A 26149-nucleotide genomic window follows, 5' to 3' on the forward strand; every position below is an offset into this window, starting at 1 on the left:
GAGTATAGGATGGCCTCAGTTAGGACTGCTTGCCTGTTCTTTAGAAGTTCTCTCATTTTCACAATGCTAGCCTGGACTTATTTCCGTTGCCATAGGAGGGTTCTAACAGAGAGAAAGAGAGCGGAAGCAGGCAATGCTTCTTAAAGCCTAGGCTTGGAATGCACACTGTTACTTCCCACATATTGTATTGGATAGAGCAAGTGAAAACACCTAGTGACAAGTGTATGCATCCAGGAAGGGGTAAAGAACAGGACTAGTTTTGCCACTTATTAAGGTCTTATTATTAATCCTTATTTTGGAAGAAACTAATATATAGAGGGGTTAAGCAACTTGCTCAAGGTCATGGACTAATGAAACAATGGCACTAGTATTTTAATAGTCAGTCTGGTTTCATTCTGTGCTATTGACTTCTATATGGTGCTGTCTCTCAGTTGAAGGAATGATAGAGGAGGAAAGGCAAAAGGCAACAAATGGGCTTTGAAGTAACTCTACAAAGATAATTAAAAGACCACATAAAAGAAGGAAAACATTCTTACTTCAGGAATTCAACACTAAGAATCCTACTCCCTTCGTGAAATCAGAAAATGTTTGCATGAACCCTGTGGGCCTTTGAAAGAGAGAAGGCATACTGTTGATGGTCACCAACTTACTGAAGCCTGCAGCTTGCAGGAACCCATCTCATCAGAGTAATTGAAAGAGGACACAGTATCCAAAAACAAAACCAACAAAAGTCACTTGCTGGGATAAGTTCTTGATGGTGTGAATAGTCAGGAAAAAATGTTTTGAAACTTCTTGTCCCAGCTGCGATATTAACTTTGAATTTTGTCATATGGTTGATTAAGTTGCTTTATAAGACTAAATTTTTATAAGATGTGTACACAGGAATATGACTTCCCTCTCCTAAGTTAACATAACAGGTATTCCCAAATGTGTTGTGAGGTCGACATTCTTAAGTTTTAGTTTATAGTTGTATTGCTCCCTGCAATAGCATCTTCTTTCATTTCTCAGTCCCCAGTTTTTCCATTTTGTTTACAGTAGCCAGAGAAATCTATCAAATTGCACATTTGATCACAGCATCCTTCAGTAAATCACCATTATCTTCATACTGACAAAGGTCACTCTTTAAGGACCTTTATCAGGTGTCCTCTCTTTAGTTCCCCAACCTATTTCTTACCATTCTTTATCCCCCAGCTAAATACCTTGGAGAATTCCAAGTGCATCATCCACTGTATTAGTCTGTTCTCACATTGCTAACAAAGACATACCTGAGATTGGGGAATTTATAAAGGAAAGAGGTTTAATGGACTTACAGTTGCACATGGCTAGGGAGGCTTCACAATCATGGCAGAAGACAAAGGAAGAGCAAAGGGAAGTCTTACATGGCGGCAGGCAAGAGAGCTTGTGCAGGGGCAAGTCCTGTTTATAAAACCATCAGATCTTGGGAGACGTGTTCAATACCATAAGAACAGTATAGGGGAAAGCACCCCCATGATGCCACTATCTCCACTTGTCTGTGTCCTTGACACATGGGGATTGTTATAATTCTAGGTGAGATTTGGGTGGGGACACAGGGCCAAACAATATCATCCACCTTCATATCTCTTTCTCTTTACTCACCTGCTTTCTTGACAAGAAATATCTTCATCAGCCCTTGCTTCCTTCCCTCCCTCCCTCCCTCCCTCCCTCCATCCTGTCTTTCTTTCTTGCTTGCTTGCTTTTCCTTCCTTTTTCTTCTTTATTTCATTTGCCAATTTGAGAGATTGGCAAGGAGAGTAATGCTGTAATTGGAAACACATATAACTAATATCAGCCAAAATAATTGTGAGCAGAAGTGATATGCCTTCTGAGTCAAGGCAGAGAAAAGATTATATGTGACTCTCAGACCTCTTCTCATCCTCATTGGCTAAGAAGGGCATAGGTCCCAGATGGAACAGCTGTAAGTTAGTGGGGTCTTCCTCCATTTGGATCCCTAAGTAACTGTGAAATGGAGCCTCTCTCCAACCTGTGATAAACTTGTACTACAAAGGAGAACTCAATTTTCTTGTGCTAAAATGCTGAGATTTGGAAATTAATGTGTGCTGCATTATAACCTAGGTTATTATACAGATATTATTGCAAATTACTTTTAATATTCATTTTTGTCATTATTAGTGAATTTGAAGTTTCATGTAATTATTGAACACTTATATGTCATTTATATATTTATTATACTTAGTTCTTTGGTAAAATGCTGTTTATGTCCTTTGCCTATTTTTCTACTAGACTGTTTATGTTGATTTATAAAACATATTTATATATTAGGCTACAGTAACCCTTTCATGTCATTGGTACTGTTTCCAGTTTATTAACTGCCTTTTATTATTATTTTATGATGTACTTTATGTCCAAAGGTTTAAAAATTATATACTGAGTAATCTATAATTATTTAAAAATTTTGTTCTTATTTTATGAGAAAGGCCTTCTAAAATCTGATAGGTTGGTTTTTCTCTGGATATACTATTTTCTATTTTTTAAAACATGAAATTCTATACTCCATTATGATTTATGTTGTTCCATGCTATCTGGTCGGAACATAGCTTTGTAACGAATACATTCATCTTAAAACTGACTTGGCTCTTTCTCCTAAATTAAAATGACAACTCCGATGATCTGCTTTTGAGTTATTCCTTAAGCTACCTTCTCATGATATTAAATATCCATTCAGAGGATTCAGGACACCTTGGCCACTTGGCTCCCCCCGAAGGTCTGTCCTCTCCAGAGTTGCAGAGCTCACCAAAGGTGTACAGGCAGGAAGCAGGGACCTTTGTGGAAGTCAAAAGGGGAAATGCCTGACTCAGCAATGCAAGCAGGTTTTGGGTAGAACAGGAAACAGTTCTCTTCCTCAGTACCTCTTTAGTTAGCAATTTATTTCTTCCCTGAGTCATTCAGACTTTTCTGTGGTAGTAAAATAAACTGAAAATCGAGAAGCATTTTGCCAGGCGAATGAGAAATACCCTTGATATTTTTTGCAATTGTATAAGTGAAACAATAAGTAATTTACAGTCATTGAGACTTCCACTATGCTTACAGAAAAACACACATAGATATTAAAAACTTACCTCACTATATTTTTCATTACATGACATGTGTTCTAAAAATTTATATTAGGATATAATACTTGGTTCTCTCACCAAGTACATGTAGATGTTACTCCTTTAACACAAAGGTCTAATGAGAACCACAAGATCTATAAAAGCCTATAAAACTGAGATTCTACAAATCTCACTCAGAAATGTGTAATTAGAAGTATGTCTGAGTTGTAGTGGTGAGGTATGGGTTTCTGTGTGCATGCTTTCACCAGAAAGGGGGAGAGAGAGAGAGATAGGAGAGAGGAGGTAGAGTGAAAAGAAAAGAGAGACATAAATAGAGATGATAGAGAGAGACTGAGAGACAGAAACAGAGAGGACATAGAGGGGGAATCAGAGAAAGACTGAAAGAAAAAGCTAGAGACAGACAAAGATAGGCAGCAAGAGAAAGAGTCAGAGACACACACACACACACACACAGAAACAGAGAGGGCAGAGAGAGAGAGAAAGAGAGAAGAGAGAGACAGAGAGACGTCGAGAGAGATAGTGACACAGGTACACACACAGGGGCCCAACCAGATGCAGCCTGGTCAGAGGCAGGTTTACTTACCAAGTCAATAGTCTTCTGCTTTAAAAGCAGGTCTTCCTCATTCATTAAATGGACCATCCCACCATCTTACCTTAGCCTGACTCACCTTACAAAGAATTTTTGATGGCGCTGGGCTGTGATAGTTCTGGGAGGAAGATGGATGTTCTTAGTACCGCCAATACAGAGAACTGATAATAGCAACCATATTACCCGTTTTTTTTTTTTTTGCATTTGTAGAAAACAAATGCAAAAACAGGTCCTATGATGCTAGCTCAAAGCACTAATCTTTATTTTGATTTCCCAGGAAGTTGCAAATGAAACTCTACATGGAATTGGTCTGTTGGTTTAATATTAGAGAGAAGTAAAAATGATGGACATTAACTCTATCCGTTATTGTTTTGTGAATTTCCTTGTGTTTTAATATCTAGAGGAAGGTGACAAAAAACACAAGCAAAAATGATATTTTGTGCATTAAATACAAGTTTTCCAAATATTGACAGAGTTATATTTCTAAACTTAATGCACAAACCATTTTTAAACATCTTGTTTTATTTTTCCAATTTTATCTTTTTGAAGATTATTAATTATCTACTGTGTTTCAGGTACAGCCCTAAGCAGTGGGGATAAATCAGTGGACAAATCAGCAAATATTTTTGCCTTTATGGGGCTTCTATTCTGGTATGGGGAGATAGACAATGAAACTTAATAAATGATTAAGTTGCATGGTATTTAAGAAGGTTATAAGTACTATGAAGAAAAATAAAGCAACATAAGGTGGTTAGGGAATAACCAGAGGGTTAAGGGTTGCAGTGAGGATTCTGGAGTTAACTGAAAGTAGAGTCATAAGGATTTGTTAGCAGATTGGTTGTAGGATGTAGAACAGCAAGCGCAAAGGCCCTGACATAAAAAAATTTCTTCATTTATTTCAATAACACCAGGAAATCCATTGTGGCTGAAGGAGAAAGATGAAGGGGAAGAGAATTATCAGAGGAGTTCAGAGGGGTAATGGTGGAGCCAGAAACGTAGGACTTTGTAGGCAATTGTAAGAATTTGAGGGGGTAGGTATTTATTGCACTGGTTTAAGCAGAAGAGTGACACAATATTACACTTTAAACTGATCACTCTGGTTGCGTTGCTGAGAACAGGCTGGAGTGGGTAAATGGTGAAAGCAGGAAAACCAGTCTGGAGAATGGTGTGATAATCCAGGTAATAGAAGTTAGTGCTTATTCCAGGGTAGTAACAGTGAGGATATTAGGAAGAGGCCAGATCCTATGATTATTTGAAGGTAGAGTAACCAGAATTTGTTATTAGATTGGATGTAGGGTGTGAAGAACAAGGAGGAGTCAAGGATCAGTCCAAGGTTTTATATGTCAGCACCTGAGTGATGGTAATTTTATTAACAGAGATGAGAAAGGGGAGCGGCATTTGGGAGAGAAGAAAATGTTTGTTTGGATATGTTCATCCAACGTGTAGGTGTCATTTTAGACCTTCAGGTATATGGACATGGCATTCAGGGGAGAACTGTGAGCTGCAGATAGAAATTTGAAGGTTGTCTGTGACTGGGTGATGTTGAAAACTGAGTCAGGATAAAATGACCAATGCAGTGAAAGTAATTAGAGGAGCAGCTAAAGGACCGAGCTGTGGCGGCGCACTTGGGCATTAAAAGGTCTAGGAGAAGAGGAAGTGCTTACACTGGAAACTGAATAGGAGTAACCAGTAGGAGAGGAAGAAAATAAGGAGCTTGTCTTGAAAGCCAAGTAATGAGCCATTTTAAATGTTTCTAGGTAATCAAATAAAATGAAAGCTAAGAATTTTCCAGTGGTTTAGCAATATGGAGGTCACTGAAGACTTTGAGCTAGCCATGGTTCAGTAGAGTGACAAAAGTAGGAGAAAGGGAGGATATAAAGGTACAAGAAGCAGAGAAATGAATGTGTTTCATTTAAAAAATTAGTTTCAGCTGGGCAAGGTGGCTCACGCCTGTGATCCTAGCACTTTGGGAGGCCAAGGAGGGTGGATCAACAGAGGTCAGGAGTTCGAGACGAGCCTGGCCAACATGGTGAAACCCCGTCTCTACTAAAAATACAAAATTAGCTGGGCCTGGTGGCACGCACCTGTAATCCCAGCTACTCGGGAGCCTGAGGCAAGAGAATCACTTGAACCTGGGAGATGGAGGTTGCAGTGAGCCGAGTTCGTGTCATTGCACTACAGCCTGGGCAAAAAGAGTGAAACTCCACCTCAAAAAAAGAAAGAAAGAAAGAAAAAATGTTTCATATGGTAGAAGTAACAGTACACTTGTATGCTGATGGAAATGATAAAATATAGAGGTGGGGAAATTGATGTTGCAGGAGAAAGAAGAGAGATTTGGGGAGCTGGTTCCTTGAATAGGTTAACCGTAACCTAAGGCAACATAGTGAATAATTGAGGAATTGCCCTTGGGTAAGAATGCAGGCAGTTTATCTATAACAAAGGAAAACAGAGTGAAGGTAGTTACTAGGTGCAAATATAATGATGAGAGCTTGTTAGAGTGTCTTCTGATTCCTTCAGATAATTTATATATATATATATTTTTGAACAAAGTAGAAAGCAGAGCCATTGGGTGAGAGTGACAATAGGAGAAGTGTTGAGCATGAGGAGGGAGAAAGACATTTATGAAAATAGTCATCCAGAGAATGGATTAGATAATCAGCACGTACAAGTAATGTAGAGGTGGGGCTGCATGAGGGGTGTCCTTCTGACCATTGTTGCTCAGGGTAGTTCAGTACTTCTAGGCTGGTCAAAAATTAGTAGAGTTCTACTCTTGGTCTCTCCTCTTCTGCCTCTGCTTCCCAAGAAGTCCAGCCAGAACCTCTGTCTCTTTCCCTGCCTAAACTAAGCTGCTTGCACTCCTGTGATTTATATACCATCCTTGTCTCCAGTTGTTCACACTTTGTAACTTACTGTTATTAGTTATTATATTAAAAATTCATGTTATCCATGGAGGTTATGATTGGCTAAGCTTGGATATATAACTAGATTTAAAAGAAGGAACTGTTATCTCTGAATCAAGTTTGTGGATTGGAATTATGGAAACATGATTATGTTAATGTAACCATTTTAAAATAAGCAATAGATAGCATCTGGCCATAAAGACCTTTTATTCTGGATATTTAATGAATGGGCAAGAAGGATATATACTTTTGTGAATGTGTAGGAAATGTCTCCTTTACATATTTCTGTTCTTTGGTGAACAGGAAAGAAAGTGAGGGCTAGAGGAGCCCCCGGAAAGTGGAGCATTTTCCCATTTTTACTTTTATCAACTTAGCAGAAAATAAATGCCTTATGGCTGTAGCGGAATAGTCAGTCCAGATGAGCAAAGCTAAATGCAAGAATTTGCAGTGCCAAGCTCCACCGAATCCCTAAATAGTCACTGACCGATCTTGATTCCAAGTTCAACGTATTAGTGTGAGTTGAATGAGTGTTTCATTAATGCTCTAAAATGTAAGTCAAATTGAACAAAGATCATGAATAGCTATGAATTACTCTTGTAAGTATAATGAGGAGTAGAACGGGTAAGAGAAGTCAGGAAAAAATAAAGAAACTGTAGACTCAAAGTCAGAAGTCCTGAGTTTTAAACATGGTTTTGCCATTGACTAGAAACCTTAAACAAATCCTGTAACCAGTAAAGCCCTGAACTTCTTATTTGAAAATGCTGGCTTGAGTTAGATGTCTTCTAAAGACTCTTTTAGCACTAAAAAGTAATTCTATGAAGTTAATCTTTATTAAATTGTCTTATGTATTAAAATATAATGATAAAATATCTTGATGTTTATCTTAATGTATTTAGTTTTTTAGTTTTCAAAGAAAATAGGTCTTTAGTTTTTGATAATGTTTTGTTTTTGTTAATAAAATTAACACTTTAAAAAATATAGAAATCTAAACAATAAGAAAGTAAAGGAAGAAAGCACATCCAGTCCTATCTCTCCCTAGTAATGTTTGATGTTTGTAAGGCTACCATGTAACAGTTGCTATTGTGAATGAAATATCTTTGTTTTATTTTAACTAGTTGTTTCCTTATTACAGAAAAGCTACACTTAAAAATACTAATTTCTCAACTGATTGTCTTTGCTGAACTCTCTATCTTGTTACTTTTAGTCAATATTCTTGTTTTCTTTATGTAGCAAACTATTTTGTCTACAAATAAAATTTAACAAATTTTGAGTCTTTATTATATAATGCCTCCTTTTGATTGTTTATACTTAATATTCTTGGAAAACATTTTTCAGTGATTCCTTTGGCTAGCTTTCCTAGAAGAATATTAATAGCAATGGTGAGAGAGAAAATTTCTCGCTGTTAGTTTAAGCTTTTTTTTCCTTTAAAAAATATGCTAAAGGTCTTTATTAAGAAGTTTTAAAAAAAGTTGAATAGGCGTTTGATGACGTTTTAGAACATATGGTGACTACAGATTCTTTTCCTCAGTCTATTTGTGGGAGAAATTATATTAACAAATGTTTTTATATTCTGCAATGAACATCAGTTGGTCATTAATAGAATTTCAGTACAGCAATGGATTACAAATATTAACATCTTATTACTAATTTTTGCTGTTAAATTTATGTTGAAATGGGTCTGTGGTTTTATTATTTGTAGGTTGTTTTGGTTGAGTTTTGCTTCGGGGTTACATGAATTTTGTATAAAATCATGTGAAGCCTTCCTTCTTCCTCTGAGCTCATAGAAGTAAACTCTTCCCTGAAATCTGAAAGAATTCTTCTATAACACTTTGTTGTTCTGTAATAGCTTTGTCAGCTTTCTTTTATTATTGATTTATTTTGGTCCACTTATATTTTTCCACAAAAAAATGTCTTTCAAACAGATTTTTAAACTTATATGAACGGGGTTGAATACTTTACACAGAGTTAGTAACTTTCCTGGGAACTTGAAAAATGGGGAATTATCTGTATATGATAGCTTATATTATTGTATAGCTTTATAATTACCTTGACACTACAGTTTCTCCTTAAAATTTTATCCTCTTTCCTGAAATAAATCTATTTGCAAAGAATATGCCTAATCTATGTTGCATGCTGTGCTTTCTGCCATATTTTTAAAACATTTTTTTTTGCTTGTACTCATTTTGAATAAAGACTGTACAACACAGCTTTTGTTCCTAAAATAACATGGATAGATCATTCATGGTTTCTCCTGTTTACCTGGCTGCCATTTTAATGCATCCTTCGAATTTAAATATAAATTCAGTCATGCTGCACCTGGGCAGGTAGGAAAAGAGCTATGGCCATGCAAAGCTTTATTTCTGCATTTTTTCTTTATATATTTGCTGGGAAAGAATGCACCAAATTTCAGTTCTATTGTGTTGTGTGAGGTCTAGTGTGTGTGGGTTGGTGGAGGGAGCTAGGAGGAGAAGAGGGGAGTGGGTTGTGTGTGGCCTGCATTGAAGGTACTAAGGAGTATGCCTTTGATTTTAGATTATTGAGGTATATTAACTAGGTAGATTATAAATCAGGTTGGTTAAAAGCCCTGGGGCCTATGGGCTTTCAGTGTGCTGAAGCTACATTTTTTCTCCCATTTCTTGAATAATAACTTTTACATCTGTGAAAATTGCTCAATCTTGCTTCAAAAGTCTCTAGATTCTGACGATCCCTTTCCCATTGCCATGTTGGAGAAAATAGTTACTTTTAAGAAAAGTGGAATCAATGAAGAAACAAACAATAACAATATACTGAGGAGTGGTTGTTCATTTTTCTGAGTTTGATTAGCTTGGGGCAGCGACAGTCTATGGCAGAGACCCATTTCCCCCAAAGCTGTCTGTGCTTCCAGCCAGTTCTCCAATTACTTACTGTTAGTGAGAAGTGTCAGAATTTGCTCTAATTACTTCCCTGAAAACTGCACATTTTCAGGAAGGGAAGTTGCATATCAATCTTTGATGTTTTTCTTCACGCTGATTCAAATTTACTGTATCTAGCAGAGATTCCTGCCAGAAAGTTGGGATACACAGTAAGTGTCCCTTATCTGAAATGCTTGGGACCTCAGTGTTTCAGAGTTCAGGTTTTCTTTTCGATTTTGAAATATTTGAATATACATAATGAGATATATTGGGGATGGGACCTGAGTCTAAACACAAAATTCATTGATGTTTCATACACACCCCATGACCCTCATCTGAAGGTAATTTTATACATTATTCTTAATAATTTTGTACATGAAACAAATTTGTGTACATTAAATCATCAGCAAGCAAAGGTGTCACTATCTCAGCCACTCATGTGGATTATCTGTGGTTGTTTGGTATAACTGTCATGATGTGCTCAGAAAAGATACATTGCAGCAGAAGCGGGTGGTGGGGGGGTCTTTTTTCTCTTGGGGATGCTTGGTAAACTGTGTGCTGTGCGTCTGTGCTTTGACTGCGATCCATCACATGAGGTCAGGTGTGAAATTTTCCACTCGTGGTGTCATGTCACTGCTCAAAATTTTCAGATTTTGAAGCATTATGGATTTTGAATTTTTGGATTAGGGATGCTCAACCTGTGTATCATTGGCAGTATTTATTGGTTTAAGAATTGAAGAACATTTTGTTTCTCATTTGTATTCATTTTTGGTTATCTCTCTCAGTTTCTTGGAGGAATCCTTTATAAGAAATTCTCATAAGAAGTAATCTATTTTTTTCTTTTATATAAAAACAAGTGAGTAAAACATCTATAGGGCGCTTGATTATTTGAACCCTGAGACAGTTAACACTTCATGTAGCAGTTCTCAAAATATGTTCTACAGAAGTCGGTTCCAAATCATGTTAACAGCATTTACAGGAGCAAAAGTTTCCATGGTCAAAAAATGTTAATAACAGAAGTGAAACAAAATTAAACATGATTCTTTACTGAAGGACTTTTTTTTCAGATAGGGAGCTTGGTTGTTAATTTTTTTGTTTTGTTTTTTAACCTTTATTTTAGGTTTGGAGTTACATATGAACATTTGTTACATAGGTAAACAGGTGTCACAGGGGTTTGTTTGACATATTATTTCATCACCCAGGTATTAAGCCCAGGACCCAGTAGTTGTCTTTTCTGCTCCTCTCCCTCCTCCCACCCTCCACCCTCAGATAGACCCCAGTGTCTGTTGTTTCTTACTGAAAGACTTTTCAGCACCATGAATATGCAAAAGAACATTGTGAACTTACAAGACAGACATAATATGCAGTATTTCCTAGAACTTATTTAATTTAGTGCCTTTATTTTTTCTATAAATTATCAGAAAGGAAAAATAAATTAGTATAACAAACACCAAAAACTACTGGTATAACAGCATCATTTCCCAATTATAGGTGAAGCAGTTAAGAAGAAATAAAAAGTCTTCTAAAATTTGTTAGCCTTGCAAATTTAATTATAAAAGTAATCCCTCCCTCCCTTCTCCTGTATCTGTGCAGCAAATATTTGGCCCATGCTTAATTCTTGATCCCATAAATGTGTGAAAGGAAATTTTAATACGAGGGAAATGATATGTTCACTTGCTACTTTATAAGGATATTGTGAGAATTGAATGAAAAATGCACTTAAAGTGCTATAAAAATCCCATTGCTTTACAATGAAACCTATAGACCAACACTTTTAAAACATGCTCTTGTAACATAGGATGTATTGTGAGTCACTGTGAGAATATGTTGCAAGTTACTAATATTTCTAAGTTTGTGATATTATATGGTTTTTAAAAATACAAAATGTAACATGTTCTAGGTTATGCTTATTATGATGTCATTGTCACTGATTTCTGACATATTCTCTCAAGTGGGAGGAAAGGGAAAAAATTTTAACTACTCTGTTGGAAATTGACCTGGGAATGGAATGTCTCTGTTGTTGCTATTTAGCATATGCTGTGATTTGACTGTGTCCCCCAAAGTTTACTTGTTAGAAACAATCCCGATGCAATGGTGTTGAGAGGTGGGACCTTTAAGATAAAACTAGGCCATGAGGGATCTGCCTTCATGTGTGGCATAATACCATTATTGCAGGAGTGTATTCCTGATCAAAGGATGTGGTTGGCCTCCTTTCCTATCTGTCTCTCACCTGAGTGCTCTTTTGCTCTCCTGCCGTGGGATGATGCAGCAAGAGGGCTCTCACCAGGTGCCAGCCTCTTGATCTTGGATTTCTCAACCTCCAGAACTTTAAGAAAACATATTTCTGTTTATTACAAATTATTCAGTCTCAGATATTCTGTTATAGAAGCACAGAATGAACTAAGACAGCATATGAGCTGTAGCCCATAAAGGTTGTGAATTACAGCAGCAGAACCCTCCACCTTGAAGCAGCAAACATTCACAGTTTTGATAAATCAAGAACAACCCCCTAATTGCCCAGTGTGGTGACTGGTAATATTGCTGACACACGGCTTTGAGTCACATGTGTTGTGAGGCTGCATAGTAGGATGTGTCACTTGGCTCTTGGCAGATAATATGATTTAGGAGAAAGTCTGAAGCTTATACCAGTAGTCCCAATGGAGGCACTCATTTGGCTACTATATTTTTCTGTGAATAGAATGTGAAAATTTTTAGAAGACAATTTTTGTTTGCATAAGTTCATGTTAACAGAAACCATTAGGCCACATTTTCCACAGAAGGTTTTTTTTTTAGGGGCTAAAGAATTTTGTATGTGGGAAAAGTTATAAGGTAGGTGAAACGAATGGCCTGTGAGGATGAAATCAGACAATACTGAAAAATAGATGTGAACACACATATGCCCACATCTACTGTGGAGATGCCAATCTCGGTATTTAAAGGCATAAAGGCACACTGACTTTTCTACTTAGTTGTGTTTTAGCAAACTTTGTGATTAAGGGCAGACTTGTTCTACATTTTGACTAACATAAATGCATCTAGCCAGAAAAAGAAGGGCATTGTGCCTACATATTAGCAGCCCGTTACATTAAACTGTGACATGGCACAACCCCTTCGGACAGATTTCATTAGGGCATATCTCTTGCAAACATCAGAAATACAAAGCCAAGTAGAACTTTGTATGCTAATTCTCCATTGTATGCTAATTCTCCATTGTCCCTTATTTATTTTGATAGGCAGATATTCTTTTAGATACACTAAAAATATTAAAATGATGACAGAATCTTATTGTTTCACACTTTCTCTTTGGAAAACCTGTTGCAACAAAGCACCTTTTACCTACGTCTACCAAGTGCTATTGCTTTGATAGTTAGTTTGACTAGCTATTTGGGAGTGAGCCCTGCCAATGGCTGCTTCAGGATTTAGCACATTTTGTTTGACAACATTTAGTCATGATAGTCAGAATCTCAGGAAGACCCACAGATTCTATTTAACACACAGTGTATCTGATAGGACTACTGTATTAATGGAAATGCAAAGCTAATTGCTGTTAATATATAATGTACATGGGATTTACTGTTTTTAGAATGTTTTTCTCATACTAACTCTCAATGTTGTTGTGGTAGAAATAATTTGGAGTTATATGCTTGGATGCAGGTATCCCAACTGAATCTTTGGCATTAGGCTGGCTGAGGTCTTGTTGGAATCTGGGGATTCAGCCAGAGTTGGGTTGAGAACACTGACCTCACTGTCAAAACTACCTCATTGGAGGGTATGACCGGAAGGAGTTGTGACCAGAGTAACTGGCATACTGAATCCCTCTCATTCCTAATTCTGGAGGTGTGCACACCAAGTGATACCATCCTACAAGTGAGGGCACAAAAAGTGTGATTCACAACATGGTTGGAAAGGTGGTGCCAGGCTGTCAGTCTTTCCTAGAGTGCTAAGCCTTGATAGCAGGACCCTCATCCTATGGTACTGACTCAAAAAGAAAAGGATTGACCTACATATGTTCTCTGGACTCAGGCACACGACCCAGAGTTCAGAAAATCCTTCAAATCCTAGTGGGAAACAAAGCGTTAGGCAAAGGGACACGGCAGACTATGGAGTGGGAGTCAGCATTTCAGGAGAAAGTCAGGTCCTGTGCTTAGAGGATCAATCACCAGGGCTTGGCGATGGCAAAGTACTTCCTGGCATCATTGTGTGAGTACTCAGTCCTAGGTAGTAATGGTAGAGGGCTATAGACAATGACAAGACCTGATCCAGTTAAAGGGCAGAGGCTGCACATTAGAATTCCCCCAGGAGATTTTAGGGTTAAGAAGTGTATCACTGAAATACTTCATTCTGCTTGCTACTCTGCAGAAGAATTGACAGAAGAATTAGGTAAAACAAAAAGTTGTTGAGACACATTTGTTGTAATAATGAAAATGTTATTATGTAGTATCTTCATTGTTCTTGATGCCCTGTTTGTTGTTTGTTATACTTTGGAATAGATGTTATACTTTGTACTGTTTGTGAGTCCCAGGATGTTTTCTCAATTTCCATTTTACTTTCTAGAATTTAATTTTAAAATTTTGCACTATTTAAAAACATACAATTTGTTTCTAACAAATTTGCCTTCTCTGCTTGTTTTTGCCAGGTTGTTTCCAAACACATTATCTACTGTTGTGGCAATAAACACTAGTCAAAGAGTTGAATAAAAAGAATTCTTTTTATCATCATCATCATCATAAATCACTGTCATCACCATACCACTATGTGTATCATATCTTAAAAATAAGAAGGCTTTCATAGTCTACAGGAAGTAATTTCAATGTAGATCATAGCTTTATATTTTATTTAAAAATTCTTAGCATTACTAATATGAAAATTATATTTTATTCAACCACCAGAGGGAGCACCCAAATATATGGATTCTAAAAGGGAAGGAGCAAAGTAAGTAGGCAGCTTTGTATGTTTTATAGTTGAAAATCAAAGATTTAATCAGCTGTGTGTCATGGTTTTTGTGGGATCACATGTTGTGTCTTCGTACATCAAGTGCTTAAAATCTTGTCCTACTATAGATGCCACATCATTTTAATTAACAGCTATGAAATAATAATCTTGTTTTGATTTTTTTTAAAGTTTGAGTAATTGTGTTATTTTAACTTTATATTTTAATTTTGGACAACATTGATTGATGCCATGCTTTGCAAATATAATTATACTTTCAGACCTCCTCTCTTAGGTCCCAGTTTTTCTTAAGTTGTGTTTTTATATTGTCCAATTTATAAAACTTATATTCTTTTTTGTAACCATAAATTCATTGCTGACACATCTCCTTTTCATATTTCTTTGTTTTGATGTATTGCTTAACTTGCTAAATTTTATTGTCAAATAGTTTATTTGAGAAGGATCTTTGGGTTCTAGAATCCTTGATATATTTCATGTTTGAGAATGACTGCTTGTTGCTTTACACATGTATGAAAATAGAGTAGGTATAATATTGTGAGGTTATATTTTCTTTCTGTCATCTATGATTTAATATTCCCCCTAGGAAAATCAAGTCTTCCAATTTTTTTTCACTAATATTATGTGGGTGTGGAAGGGGAAGGAAGGAAATTATCCAACTGTTTCCTGCAGGCAGATCAAGTCCTTACAGAGCAGGCTGCCCTCAGTGATGATGAGTTTTGGATCTCCCAGAACATCCCGCCTCTTAAATGTCTAGCATCTTGTAAGTATCCTTCCCAATCATGCTTATTCGTAGCTTACTGAGTCCTGTCTCTCCTTCTCTGTTAAATGGCTTGAGATATAATTCATAAATAAAAAACTGCACGTTTGATATGTGCAGTTTGATGTGTTTGGATCTATGAATACATTGGCAATACTATCACCACAATCAAGATAATAAACATATCCATCATCTCCAAAAGTTTCCCTGTGTCTCCTCAACCCCATACTTTTTTGTGTGGTAAAAGCACTTAGCAGGACAATCTGGGGAGGAGCAGTCCCTGGGATCACTGTGTTTATCTGTTGTCTCTGTACCCCACTTTAAAGTGTCTGAAAATTTTCTCACACAGTAATGTAATCAACCCCATTTTGTGGCTGTGGAAATTGTCAGGCACAAAGGTTAAGCAAATGAGCCAAGGCCGTGGAGCAGATGAGTGAGACACCTGGGAGTGGATCCAGGACTCATAACTGCTCAGTTGATATATTGCCTCCCATTGCTTCACAAGGCTGCGAGCTGTCCTGCTTCTTCCCAACACACTTGACTAAAGTCAGGTATCTAAGTTTCCATTTCTAAGCTGAAGTCAACAGTATTTCCATAACTAGGATCTTGTCACAACAGAAAAAATGAATTATAAGCAATGAATAGAGGTGAAATATATTCATTCAGAGTCAGTGTGAATATATTCCATCTTTCTTCACTTCCTTTAACCTCTCATTTTCTCCAGGCTGCTTACAAATGTATTCAATGTGTTAACAAAAAAATTTAATAAAGACATTTCCAGAATATCAGCATTGGGAAAAAAGAAAAATACTTTCTATTTGGTGTTAGCATAACTGTGCATTTTAGCTAGGTGTATATCTCTCTGTGGATAATTAACATGCTATTTGTAAATAAAGTCAAATATTAAATATATGAAGTCACCATTTTGATTTATGTTTTTCTACAAAGCACAACCACACTCTAACAAATATGTATCTGACAGATTGATCAATTATGGTCTCTGCCAGGTCAAATAAGCTCACTTCCCTTCAAACCTTAAAAGCCTAAGCAATAATGTGGTCTCCCAGACACAAAGAGGAAACAGCAAGCCTCTCTACTCCATCGTGATTGTTTCCTGGGCAAGCGTGTTTCCCAGCTGCAATCACAGATGCCCCAAAATGATGCCAGCGTCAGGCCCTGCCGTGCTGTAGCTCCCTTCAGGGGGCATCTCAGCTGCTATTTTCCCTTCCCCTAGTCCTCCACTGAACCTGCCACACCTTCTAAGAAAACCAGAGGGTTGGCTCTGTGCTGAACTGCAGGGGCCCCCCACACACTGTAACCTGCACGAACACAGGCATTTGACTGCTGCCTCCTCAGCTTACCACAAGGGGCAGACACTGACTGAATAGAGGTCCAAGAAATAAATTCCTAAGGAAAAGCAGGGAGATACAAAAATGCAAAATATAAATGAATAAAATAAATTTTAAAACATGTATTCTGGTGCCGCCTTTAATAGTACATTTCATGAGATGGAATTTATTTCACTTATTTACAAATAAACAACTCTTCATTATTGCTGAAGATGTATGAATGTAAGATTTAAAGCTAGAGTGATTTAAAATTTTTCTGCAGACAACAACTGCTGGGTACTGTTCTCTTTTTTACATTTTGTATTTAAAATTCAATAATTCTATGAATATGTTTCATTCAAATGTCCCAGCTTTGTTATAATCTCCCAAATGAATAATGCATTTCTTAGAAAGTATCTTTTCCAAAGGAGAAAGCACTATGAACATTCATTTTAACTTCCTTTACCAGTCAGTGATTTTTATCCTTCACTATACATTTTAAAAGACCTGACAAATGTTCATAAAACATTGTTATTCTTCATCAGTGGAGCTACATGCAAAATTCAAAATTCTCAAATCTGTGGGAAAGATTATGAAGAAATATTACTACTGGTTATCCATCTGCACAGAGTTGCCTATGTTATCCTAACATTGTTTTTAGCATGGTGAAGACAAGGATAAACCATGAAGCCTGCCTGCTGAGATCTGAAATTTTGCTTCACCACTTCCTATCTTGAGCATGTTACTCAATTTTTCTGTACCTCAGTTTTCTAATGTTTAAAATGGAGATAATAACATTGCTTCTGTTGTTATGAAGACCAAATGAGTTACTTTTTATAAATTATGCCCACTAATTAAAAAAATAGAACAGTGCCTGATGGTTTTATTTTTAAATAAAATAAAACACATATATTTTTTACAGCATCACTATGCTCCAGGTCAATATTTCCATATTAGTGATGAGGTCTCTTTTCCTTACCTATCCCGAATGCTTGTGTTAGAGTTCCATTTGACAGTGAGAGGCACTAGGAAGCTATCTGGGTCAATTTTCTCATCTACAAAATGGTGATGATGATCTTGTCTTGGATGTCTAATGTGAAATGGAGTGAGGTTGCATAAATGAAGTGCTTAGCAAAGGATCTTACTGGTAGAAGGCACTCAATAAATGCTTACTGATAAATAGAAGTAACTATGTGCAAAGTCATCATAGAAGCTCAAGATTCAAGAAGATAAAATGACTAACATGGAAACAAAACAATTGTTTATTGAAAGGGTCAGATTGTTTTATCCTTTTATTATCAGATTGAAATTAGATATTTTCAATTCATACTTTCTAAAGGGACTATTCAGAGAGAATTTCTGAAAAATTTCATCCCTCCAGGGTTTTATAGACATTTCTTGACTTAAACACAATAAAAATAACAATAAATTTCTACTTACTGGGAAAGCCTTGTAGAAATATTGTTAAGGTTTACTTAGAGGTAAACAAAAGAGATTGAGCTATTTTTGTGTTTCTTGCTTATTTGTGTGGTGAAGAATAGCTACTTATTCATTTCCTTTGTGAGAATGATTAAGGAAAATGAAAAACATTTGTCTAAGCACAGTCAATTGCTAATAGCAGGTAAAATCATGTGGTATGAAGTAGGCACCATCTCAATTTTAACAAACCAGATTTTAGTATCAGATGACCGGCAATGAGCCTGAAAAACCTCCCCTCGTACATTATAGCATATTCAGTTAATGCCTTTGCAAATACTTATTGCTGCTGCATAAAACTTTAGATACCCATAGGCAAATCCAGATAATTGAAAATTGCCTTCGTTCTGGTAAAAAATAAGTGTGATATCAGAACTGAGGGCTTGGTGGATGGCGGAACAGGTTGGACTTAGGAATGTAAGTTCTTGGGAACACATTAAGTCCACTGAGTTACGGCAAAGTATCTGGGAAATCCCCTGAAGTGCGCACTTGGTAGGAAATGAGCAGGCTCTGATGAAAGCTGCAGCCAATGAGCAAGAAATGCACGGAGAACAGGAAGCTGAGAAGTACTGGCCAGGAAGGGCTAATCTCAGGGCAGTCCCTCTAGCACCAGATAGAAACCATTCTGTCATATAATTTTGAGTTTATGGAAAGCACCGTAATACCCAGGAAGACTGGTAAGGACAAGACAGAACAAAGACCTGCTGGGAAAGATATAGCCTTACTAGAGCATGATTCAGTTACTAAAATTGAGTTACGAGACAATAGTGTAAAATTGAAGGTTAAGACATAACACAAGAACAGGATTTAAAATTTATCTGCTTAAGGAAAAGATGGGTTTTAAAATCCAGGTTAAGGCTGGACCTGCAGGTGACAGCCTTACTGTGCAGCATAATTAAAGCTACCGTCACCAATATCTTACCACAAATAAATGTGTGAGTTTCATAGAATGGTTTCCTTTAATGTCCTTCAGAAAGGCAGATGGTATAGAAAACCAAAGTGTAGTTCAATCAAAGTCAAAATAGACCCATTCAGAAGGTATTCCATGGATCTCTGTGATCTGCTTTTGTGCTAAGGAGTTTTTGCTTTGTGCTGGTACTGCAAGACTAGAGCCTGGGCCACACATCTCCTTTTATGAAGAGCAAAAGTTAGATTCATAAGTATACATGAATATGGAAGACTGGGTATTGGGAAGAAAATAGTTTTCATTACCTAAACCAGGAAGTGAATGATGGAGGCAAAGTAGACTTGTAGTCTTCAGGGGCAGACAACTTGGATTGCTTTTCTGTTTGTTGAATGTATTATTCTGGTTGCCACCAGTAGAATTGGAAGGCTGCTGAAATTCTTTCTAGCATAGACAGTTCAAATTAAGCACAGAGTTGACAGCATAAAGGATGACATACGTGGGCCCTGGTGGCACCACACCTCTCAGGTGTCGGCAGCTATGCGTATAGTAAAAGCCTTATCCTGCAAAGTCTTGTTTGTTTTGCAAGAGAAGACAACACAGAAGAAATGGAAGAGAGGCAAAGGCTGGTACCTGAATTATTATGCAGGGTTCTGATACCCTCACTGTTTCCTTCAAAACAACTGGATCTCTGATCTGATAATTTTAAAATCACATTAAAATACAAAATTATTTAAATGCTGACATCAGAATTGTCCTTTCATTACTAAATGCATGGTGGAAAAAAATAAAATAGTGTTTTTCAAGAGAAAATGTTACCACTGAAAATCCCTATACCAAGCCAAATTATTGGTCTTGGGCTTTGGCAACAGAAAGTTCTTTTATCACATGATGATTCTCAGAAAATACACTGTCCACATTCACTTTTGAAAAAAATATTTCACCAAACAAAAGATTAAAATAGATATCACAAAAATGAGGAAGTTATAGTATACAGCTGGTAAGCATTGAAACTATTTGAACGTTGTTGTATTTAATCAACAGCTATAAAAATTCAGGTAAATATAAAAACAATTATAAACAAAAAGATACATTGTATACATTAATATTAAATTGAACCTAATCATCCAGAATATTGTTTATTAAAACTAACAAGTGGGTTTGGGTTGGTGGCTTGGGTAGAGGAAGTAAAGCATGCTTCATTTCTCATCTATCATAGGAGGAAGTCAATAGATAACACTTCTGTACTGATGTAGACAATTTTAAATGTATATATTACAGTATACATTTTAAATATTAAATTTTTAAGTAATCAGTAGAAACATAAAACAGGGTGGCTTCTAAACTGCTATAGAAATTAAGCAAACAAAATATCCATATAGGGAAAAACAAGTCAAAGGAAACAAAGAAACCAGAAAATAAACCGTGCATGAAATACAGTGATGTTCATATGATTAAATGTTTCAGATACAACCATAAATTTAAAAGGATTAAACTCACTATTAAATCACAAAGATTAAAATGTGGCAACTCCAGTGTATCTAAATATGCACTATACACGAGAGTTACTCCAAAACAAAAATAACAAAAAAGTAAACAATAAAAGGAGGGACAAAGGTATATTCAGCAAATAAGAACTAAAGGAGTGAGACTATTAATATTCATTAAAACATAATTCCAAAACAGAACCAGCAAAGGGAAGAAAGATAAAAGTTACTATCCACACTGAAGATATAATAGAATCAAACTCCAAGGAGCAAATAACATGGTTTTGACATATACAGAACAGAAACTGCTAGAGAAGAAGGAAAAAAAGTAAAACAATGCAATCATTTCAGGACATGTTATCACCACTTTCAATTTTTGACAGGTGATTGGACATAAAATAAGTAAGCATACATAATATAACAGATTTAATTATTAGAATGACAATTGACATTTCTTTCTTTAAAAATGTTTCATCCTTTTCATTTTTTCTTAAAATGTTTATCAAATTGATGACACAGTAATGAAACGGAAAAATTTCCCTTGTCCCCTTCTCAGGGTGTGCGACAGGGGGACTGGCTCGCTTTTTCAGTGCCCCACTGCTCAAACCTCTAGGGGAGTGTACAGACGGGCGGGGAGTGTATAGACCGGCAGGCTGTGGGACTCCGACCCCATGGCAGTATGTAAGGGTGAATGTTTACTGCTCCTCAAGCCCCAGTGGGCGTGTGTTACAGGGTGCTCTTTTAGTTTTGCCGTCTATAGGCTTGTGTTAACCAGCTCAATTAGAACTTCTACCTCGTCGCAAGGACAGAGGGCTTTCCATATGCTGGGTTCTTGCCTTGGTGTGCTGGAAGAATCGGATCACACCTGGGCTTGGAGAGTAAGTGTAAGGTTTTAGTGAGTGGAAGTAGCTCTCAGCAGATGGGGGAGCCAGAGGGAGATGGTTTTTCCCTGGAGGCCTCTCTGCGGGCTGGGCTCTCCTTTGACTACACCAGCCAAACTCCGCATAGTTCCCCCTGTTGATGGCCTGCCTGCCTGCCGGTGTCTGTCGTGTGTTCTTCTGCTGGTGTGCGCCCCTCCAACGTCTAGCCGCCTGTGTCTTCTTCTGCCGATGTGTTCCTCACGACCCCCGCCGCTTGTGTGTCTGCCCAAGGGGGTCTCGGGTTATATTTATAGGCCCAGGATGGGGTGTGGTGGGCCAGGGTGATCTTGGAAAATTCAACATTGGGTGTCAAGTCAGGAGCGCCTGTCCTCACCTAGGTCTGTGGGCACAGGTCCCAGGGTGAAGCCCTAGCTAGAGACCATGCCCTCCTCTAGCCAGCACTTCCCTTCTCCCGTTCTGTATCATTTAAACGCACCACCCTCTTCCCTTCCCAGCACTCCTCTCTCAGTAGGCCATACAAGAAATCCCAATAAATTCCCCAATTTGGGAAATGTACAGGTCATATTTTAGAATAACGCTTGAATAAAACTCAGAATCAAACAATAGTATTCACAACTTCTTAGAAATTAAAAGTTATCCTCTAAGGAACTCTTGAATCAAAGATGAATTTAAAATTAAAATTGCAGGGTTGCTATTTCTGGCAATAATGCAGAATACATGTCTGGAAAAGCCTCACTAAAATTCACATTTCTATGTGGATAAAGTAAAACCATTTTTTTTTAATGTGTTGACTATAATGTAAGGGGATCCTTGTGAGTTAAAAAAAAGAGAGTTAGCAAACTGATTGGGAAATAGAACTGAAATCTATAACTACCCAGCCGAATAGTTTCAGAAAAACTATTTTCCCAGAAGACCAGGCCTTGGACCTAGGCAAACAGAGAGAGGTTGAAAATAAAGCTCTTGAAGAAAGTTGAAAATTAAAAGGGCTAAAATATTAATAAAAGAGTAGATGGAAAAAAGCCAAGCAAAACAAACAAGAACAACCAAAGAAAAACTTCTTAGGAAGAAAGGTAAAATACAAAAATACTTATTTGTTTTGGTTACTACTTTCAGTGGGCGAACAATAAAAAGGTTCTGGGAGTGTGTACCCACATTGGTTTGGTGTTCACATTTACACTATTTCTGTGGATTAGGGAAACGCAAGCTGAGAAATGAACTTAAGTTCCTTCAAAAGCAAACAAAATTATAGCATGCATAGCAAAAGACAAGTAAACAAACAGAAAGAAAGAATAAAATAAACATCATGAAATAAGATGCTGAGTTATGTTAGAAGCAAAATGTAAATATTCTGGAAAGGGATGTAACCTTATCCAGCCCTGGTGGACATTCCACCAAAAAGTTATTCTGGATATAAATTCACAATCAAAATTAAAACACATACACAAAATTAGCCACACTGAATGAGAACAACTGCAACAGAAAATATGAAAAATAAGGATATGTAATAAAAATATTTTATAAAGAAACCAAAAAGAACTTGTAATGAAAAATATAATTGAACATATATCTAACAGGACTTTTAGAAAAAAAATAATTGAGACAAGGAAAGAGAGGATCTATTTAAACAGATAAAGCCTAAGATTTTTCCTAATCAATCAAAGGCATGAATCTTTGTATTAAAGAAGCATAAATGACTCTTTTTTAACTTTTAAGTTCAGAGGTACAAGTACAGGTTTGTTACATAGGTAAACTTGTGTTATGGGGGTTTGTTGTACAGATTACTTCATGACTCAGATATTAAGCCTAGTACCCATTAGTTATTTTTCCTGATACTCTCCCTTCTCCTACCCTCATTTCTCTGAAAAGCCCCAGTGTGTGTTGCTGTCTGCTATGTGTACATGTGTTCTCATCATTTAGTTCCCACTTATAAGTGAGAACATGCAGTATTTGATTTTCTGTTCCTGTGTTAGTTTGCTAAGGATAATGGCCCCTAGTTCCACCCATAGACAAAACATAAATAAGTCTTAAGCAGATGTAACAAAGATGAAATCCATACCGAAATTCATCCTTGTTTTCTAACAGATCACCAAAGGTAGAGAGATCTCTAAAAAGCCACAGAAAAATGAGCCTACACATGTATAAAATTGACAACAAATTTCTTAACAATCAAAGCCAGAAGACAGTAGAGGAATCTTTCCAAGTGTTGAGAGAAATAATCTGGCATTTTTGTATTTTTTCAAGAATGATGATGAAAAACATTAGAGCAAATAAAAACTGAATTTATCTCTAATAGACACTCACTAAAGCATCTTGAAAAGGATGTACTTCAAAAGGAAAGAATATTATCCTAGGAAGACTATGAGATGCAATATCAAATGGAGAAAAAAGAACCTCACATGCTAAAGAATATAAAATATAACAAGTATAAATAAACATATAGAACATATATTGAACGTATAAAACAATAATGTCTAACTTTGTGTTAAATAAGTCAGATATAAAATGCTGCACAACAGTATCATGAAAGATGAGTTGATCAGAGTTAAAGTGTTGTAAGGTCTCTTTTGTTGTTTGAAAGAGTAGAAAAAGAAAATACTAACCTTATTTCCATATTAAAATTTTCAGGAAAACCGTTAGAAAAATAGAAATAAGGTGCATAAATTATGAAAGAAGAGAGAAAAGAAATAAAAGAAGAGAAATTAACCTTAGACAAAGGTATAAAAGGAAATAAAATATGCTATAAAAGCAGGACAAACAGCAAACACAAAATAAAATGGTAGAAAGATTCCAAATAGTAATCACAATAAATATAAATGGATGATTCTCACCACTGAAAAAAGGTTTACAGATTATGTTAAAAATTATCAACTATATGCAAGTTAAACTCAATAACTTAAGGTTCCAAAAAAGATGACAAAAGGAAAAAGTACCCAGAAGAGATTAACCAAAAGATATTAATATTGACATATTAATATCAATAAATTACATTTAAGTCGAAAAATAGAAATAAAGAGAACTACTACTTAAATATTAAATGCTGAATAAATCAAGTTACCATATATTTTTGGCCAGTTCCCTGTGTACAACTGGCAGTTAATATGCCTTGCTTATTTTCTCTTGTGTTGTTTGTCCTTCTTTTATAAATTGTTGAAATTCATTTTTCTATTCTAGATATTAACCATTTATAGTTAAATGCATTGCAAATGTTTTCTCCCAGTATGTGTTTGTCTTTTCAAACATTTGTATTGTGTTTGGGGATTGGTTCAGTTTTCTTTTCAACTAAGCTTGAATGCAGTGCTCAGATCCTTACTGAAAGGAAATGGTATCCACATGAGTCATGATATGCAGGACATATTATTGGCAAACTTATCATATACAGTTGATGGTGGTGAAGTGCTCAGTGAAGCAAGTGTGTGCAGCACTTGATGCTTGCTGTGCTTACCTCTTATGACTGCAATAATTACTAAAAACACTGTGACATGAGATGGTTGCTCCTCAGTGCAAGGAAGCACTTTTAGAAAGAAAATATCTCACATCCTTAAACTTTCAGGTGATGGGACTCTCAGACAGGTCCCATAGGTAAAAACAGATAATTCCTATGGAAAATCTAAATTTATCTCTTGTTTCTTGAAGTGCTATGATAATATCTCTGAAAAAAAAATCAGAAACTAAAGTTAATTGTATGGATTGCAGAGGGTGAGTTTGCACCTTAATTAAGTGACTTATGTGAAGTTAGGGCATTGATTGGGAAGGAGTGGAACCCTGAGACTTGGAATAGAGATATTTGGGAAGACTTGGATGATATTGAGCATTGAATTGGATCATTCTGAATTTTCTTTGCTAGTGGAAGCAGCCCTTCTTCCTGTGTTTAGCATCTTATGATTAGTGTCAATTTTCAGCATGCCCCTGGAGGATATTTACAAAGTGAGTTGGAAAGAAGTAGCTTGTACTCCAAAATGCATTGCAAAATGCATACAAATGGATAAGGCCAAATATATTGACTCAGGTACATCTAACAGAGAGTCTGAATTTCATCTGCTAGTTTGGCAGGTGGAAGAGGCTCTAACATTTTACCTGAGTGGTTGAGTGAAACTTAGACTCAGTGGTAACTCAGTGATGTTGAGACACAAGAACTTCCTTCATGTAATATAGAGGAATGAATCCAAAGGTTTAGAGAAATAGGCAAACTGAAATGGCTTTATCACATGCAACTAGTTCTTCCCACAGTTTGCTTTTTCCTGAAGGGGCCCAAAGGGTGCTCCCTTCATTAAGTTGTTGAGAAATTTCATTAGTTAGGGGAATGTCCATCTTCTTGAAAAATGGGGATGCCCTCTACAGGCCAGGTATAATGTTGGGAGATGCCGTCACTGAGTTGGGCTTTCCATAAAGATAATGCACCATTTAACTGCCAGAGGCTAGGTGGGCACGTTAAGTATAATGTGCACTGGGGTTGAAGTTTTTACCCATAGAGGTCTCTGTGGGATGGACCTCTATCAGGGGTCAATCACATGTGCCTAAAACAAAGTAAATGTTCAACCCAGTAAAGCATTATTTGATATACATAATAAGAAAACTTTCAGGTTAAAGGCCAAACCCATGATTTGAGTCACCACAATGAAGAACCACATCCTTCCCCCTAATTCTAGACTTAAATCAGTTTACAGAACTCAAGCCTCTTGATTGAAGGAGAGTTTTGCTCTACTGCCACAGGAATCTGCCATTTCTCTTCCTCTGACCTTGTCAAAAGTGACCTGAGGACAATTATTAGGGTGATTGTGCACTGGAGAAAATGGCATATCCAAACTTTTGGGGACCAACACAAGTTTTGGGTTACTCACAATACCAATGTGCAATTATAATAGTTAAGAAATGGAGGTGTGTACCAAGTATGAAT

The 26149-nt window shown here is 36.6% G+C and overlaps 1 long non-coding RNA gene across 6 annotated transcripts in view; it reads left to right on the forward strand.

The window, feature by feature from the left end:
- LOC129061057 (uncharacterized) overlaps window positions 1–26149 on the forward strand; it is a 184388-nt gene that overhangs the window by 32369 nt on the left and 125870 nt on the right. The window lies entirely within an intron of this gene.

Source organism: Pongo abelii, chromosome 7, assembly GCF_028885655.2.
Source record: "Pongo abelii isolate AG06213 chromosome 7, NHGRI_mPonAbe1-v2.0_pri, whole genome shotgun sequence".
NCBI classification, from domain to species: Eukaryota; Metazoa; Chordata; class Mammalia; order Primates; family Hominidae; genus Pongo; species Pongo abelii.